Consider the following 4,816-nt stretch of genomic DNA (forward strand, 5'->3'; position numbering starts at 1 on the left):
TGCTGAGCCTTGGGCCCACAAGCTTCTGTTTGCACTGAAGTTAGTTAGTGCAGAGGCTCATAGCTGGTCGCCGTGTGGAAGTGAGTGTTCAGCACTAGACAAGACATCACAGCGTTGCAGAAGAGAAGGGTGGAAAGAGCGTAAGAGCCGATAGACCAGGAGTGCTGTAAACTGCTCTTTGGGACATGACATGGCTCTGCACACACAGTAACTGTGGTTGCTTGCACAAGTCTGGCAAAAATCTCTCAACATTCTGTGATGGGTAGGGTTCCTTAGTCCCCTTTCCTCCCAGAGGAGCTGTTGTAGTTAGGGGCTGCCAGCAAAGGAGTGTTCTTTTCTTTAGTAATGTAGCCGCTGGCAAGTTGCTCTTTCTTCTCTCTCACACATACAAATAAGAGGACATTAAAAATAGGAGTGGACCTTGTTGAAAAGAAGAAGGTATTTGCCAAGGGGTGGTGGCACATGCCTTTAATCCCAGCACTCGGAAGGCAGAGGCAGGCAGATATCTGTGAGTTCAAAGCCAGCCTGGTCTACAGAGTGTGTTTCAAGATGGGCTTCTAAGCTACAGAGAAACCCTGTCTCAAAAAAGGAAAAAAGAAAGGAAGGAAGGAAGGAAGGAGGGAAGGAAGAAATAAAGAAAAAGAAAAGAAAGACGAAGAAGAAAAAAGAAGAGGTTCAGCAGGCGAAGAGGGCAAGAGAAGAATGGGGAATGAAAAAATGGCCTAAACACATTATATACACATAAGAAATTGTCAACAAATAAAAAAAATTACAGGAAAAAAGGAATTGTCTTGTTCTTATTTGGTCTTGGGAAATGCCATAGGTGAAGGATTAATGAACAGCCAAGTAGGGCACTTCAAACTTTCTTTCAATGGGCACAAATGTTTCTGGTTGGCTCCTCTCAAACCGGTTACAGGCTTTAAAATCTAGGGTCCTTGTGTTCTAGGATAACCTGGGTTCACTGGCAAGAGTAAACTTGATATAGCCCAGAGGCTGAACCTGTGTTGTCCGTCTTGGGCTGCTGCAGGCACCGATCCTGTGGGGAACTCTGATGAGACCCCATCAGCCTCTGCCCTCTGCTAATGGCTGTGGTACCTGAGCGCAGCTTCTCCCCCAAGGGACCCTGTTCGCGCCTTACCTCAGTGTATGGCTTACAGCATGGCCCTGCCCTTTACTCGCTCCCAGATCTGTTTCACTGCTTTGGTTTTTGCTGTTGTTGTTAGCATCAACATTTATTATTTGTTATTTTATACCGAACATCTCTGAAGTCTGCATCATGACTTAACAGTTCCCTGGGGGGTTACAGGGTGTCCATTTCAACAGTGTGGTGCTGGGGTTTGGCTTCCACACAAAGACAGGCAGCAGTTTGGGGCAGTGAGGAGGAGGCAAAACAGGAGTATTTCTCAACCCTTTGTCAAAGAAAAGACAGTAGAACATTCTGAGCCACTGAATGTGTGCAAATGGGGCCGCTAAAATAAGCACCATGCTGTGAGCTCTTGCTTAAGGAAAGAGCAACAGAAAGACATGGGTAAGTAAAGGGACATGTCCTGGTGCAGTGGGGAGAAGAAGGCTTACTTTTATGAATGCCTCCAGCCCTAGATCCAGTTGATACTCAAAGGGAACTATGTCCAATCACAAATCATTTTTCTGTTCAAAAAGGCCGGGTAGAATCTCTGGGAAGAGATCATGAAGAGACTGGTCATTCCTGAGCCCTCGTTCTGTGTGCCAGAGCGTGTAAACAGGAGAAACTAAGGTCAGAAGAGAGCGGTTTGCATTCCATGGAGGTAAAGGGCCTGGTTGACATGAAGTACTGATAAAGCCAAATGGCTGGGAGGATCACAGACCACAGTCCTGCTAAGAGGACCCCAGCAGAGGCTAGAGCAGGGAGACCCAGAGCCTCTGCAGCTGAGGCACAGCGGGTATAGGAAGTCTGCAAGGAAACGGACACTCTCAGACCTTCATTTAACGGCATAATTTAAACAGAGAAATAGAACCAAATGCTGGGTACTGGTCACAATAAATACCATGCCACTTATGGTCAGCCGACAGCATCAAAAGTTGCCACGGTGTTCCCAGCTAAACATTAGATCTTTCCAGGATGTGCTTGTGCACACTGGAAAAGGCCCTTTGACACAGCTGACATCCAACATGAGCAAAAGGGGCCTGGCCCTGACCTGTTTTAGATGCTGATGGAGTGAGTAGAAGCAGAAGCTTCACGGACTGGCGGCAGGTTTCCTGTAACCCGCTTTGACCTAAAGAAGAGGAGCCAGACTCTCACTCCAGCGATGGTGGGTGGCCAGGTCTAACCCTAACCACATGCTTTAGTCCTCATCCTGTGGTTGGTGGGCAACTCACACCAGCTAGGGAACGTGAGCTGGTGACGGAAGAAGGGGTCGCTTTTCATCTATTATCTCCTCATTTATATTTTATTTCAAATGTACTTTCAGTGCCTCAGATACAATTTAATGTTAAATCTTAAAGGCTCCCGAAACAGAATTATCCCTTATTTTTAAGTGTCCTCATTTTCTTATAGTTTCTCTCAACTTCCCATTTAACCCCGACTTTAGAGTCCACAGACTTCATCAAACCATCTGTGCTCATGGACTTGGGCCTTTCTAGAGGGAACGTAGGACTCTGCTCTGGATTGCGTTGTACCAGCACACCCAGTACCCTTGGCCCTCTGAACAGGACTCTGTAATAATTCATCTCTATCACGCCATAGTACAGGAGCAGCACCCCACTGTGAACATCTATGCTGGGCCAAGGATTCTTGGCCTCCCCTTGCTCTAAGAGGATATTGGGCACAATCTTGTACAGTTGAACAAGCAGCTTTAGCATGGGGTCATTAGGCAGATGTTTCAGAGCAACCTCTGTCTGGCAGGAATATCATGGATCAGTCTTCCTTAGTACTGTATGATCATATCCTGGGACAACTTGTCCTTAGTTGATGTAGGCCAGATGCAGTATCATAACTTCTCTTCGACGCATCTTTGCCAACTTCTTTCTGTAGCTGTGTTAGCCAGACAAGCACTTCCTGATTTGCTAGTCTATGCAGAGGCCCTGGCTGCCCATTCGTGGATGCTGCAAAGGAAAGTAAGGGTCTGAGAGGGCACTGGCTACACTTACGTTAACACCCTCACGGTCACTGTGCACACTGAGGAAGAAACGCTTAAGTTCAGTGGACTGAGCATCAGTATAGCCTCACATGCTGGTAAGAATGTAAAACCAGTCCGGTTTAGAGTCATTGGCCCCAGTGCTGCTGCCTTCATGGTAAAGATTCCAGTTGGCCTTTGCTGCAACACAAGGTAGCTTTGCAGGCAGGTCTATACAGTCTTCATAAATCAACTCCCAACTTAGTTCCGCTGATTCGCACTGCCTATGTCCAGGCAAAGTCACTTTCACTGTTGAGGGCTGTGATGGCTGCACTGAGCTGAGATGTGGAGTCCAGATTAGTAGGATAGTTGTATAGCATGGTGACCAAGGAGCAGGCAGAGCTTCCATTTTTGCCCGTTCTTGTAAGAGCCAAGATATCTGTTCCCACTCTTCACATCTATCTAGTTACCAGCAGTCAAAATAAGCCCTCATGTAGGGGTTCTTCCCCACCCTTAGCCTGGGGCAGCAGTTTCTGGCGTTAAGGGATACTAAGGCCTCAGAAACGGATGCCCTCGGGATCAAGAACTGATGTTTCCCATACAAGTCCTTCCAAGGCTCTCATATTACCTTACATCATGACCTCGGTGATCTGACCCACCACTGTCTTCAATGTTGCTGTCTGAGGCTTTCATTCTGGCCTGCTCCTTAAACATCAGCACTGAAGAAGCACTGGTGTGCCAGGCAATAAGGACAAGGCAGGATGCATTCATTCTTGGAGCCCAAAAGTGAGGCTCCCTCAGTGAATAGAGCCATGGTGGGTGAACTCCCGGACCTGGCAGGAAGAGAACGGAGCGGGAGAGCTGCATCTAGAAAGCAAAAAGAAGAGGCTCCCCTCTATAATAAAGACTGTGTCAACCAGTCATGGATAAGGTTGAAAGTTCTTTGTTTTTTTATAATTAATAGTTTTGAATTGCAAAACAAAGTTCTTTGCTTAAATGAAAATAAAAAATATAAAATATTTTTTTATTTCTGGAGTTATAAAAAGGATAAAGTGATATATAAGAACATTTAAACAAGAAGAAAATAAAATTTCTTCATAACCTTATCACTGAGAAATAAGCACAGCAAATAACATTTAAATCATTCCCCTCTCTCTTTTTCTTTTGTTCTGTAGTGTGTTTATTTGTCTTTTGGTTTTTTAGTTTTTGTTTGTTTGACAGAATACTAGTGTATGGCCAGGTTGACCTAGGCCTTGGGATTCTCTTGTCTCAGCTTCTCAAGGGCTGAGATTATAATTATGTACCCTTGTACCAATATTTTTTTTACTTAAGAAAATATCTTTTTAATGCATACATTTGTGGTGAAAAACATAGCCCAAATCTTTTGTGATTGATACATTTTTGTGTTATGCTCAGAATTCCTCCAAAGAAGAGGTTATCATTTCTAAGAAGTTGCATGAACCATTTTCTGATGGTCTAGATGAGATGGAGACCACTGGTCACTGATCCCCTAGATGTGGGTCAGTAAAGAATGTACAGATCTGTAGCTGGACTTTTCTTCTCCTGATTAAAAAAGGGGGGGGGGGAATATTGTGTGACCATTTACTTTCTCCACAAAACGTCTTCACTAAGGCAGGAAGAAGTTAGGTGGGCCTTCCAAGCTCAGAGAACATAAGGGGAGATGAATCTAGGTGTGGAATGTTGGGGGTGGATATATATACCAA

The 4,816-nt window shown here is 45.1% G+C and overlaps 1 pseudogene; it reads right to left on the reverse strand.

The window, feature by feature from the left end:
- Positions 1–2,496: 2,496 nt before the first annotated feature.
- Positions 2,497–3,906, reverse strand: LOC125413870 (citrate synthase, mitochondrial pseudogene; annotated as a pseudogene).
- Between the last annotated feature and the right edge of the window lie 910 nt (positions 3,907–4,816).

This window comes from Myodes glareolus, chromosome 10, assembly GCF_982192425.1.
Source record: "Myodes glareolus chromosome 10, mMyoGla1.1, whole genome shotgun sequence".
NCBI lineage: Eukaryota > Metazoa > Chordata > Mammalia > Rodentia > Cricetidae > Myodes > Myodes glareolus.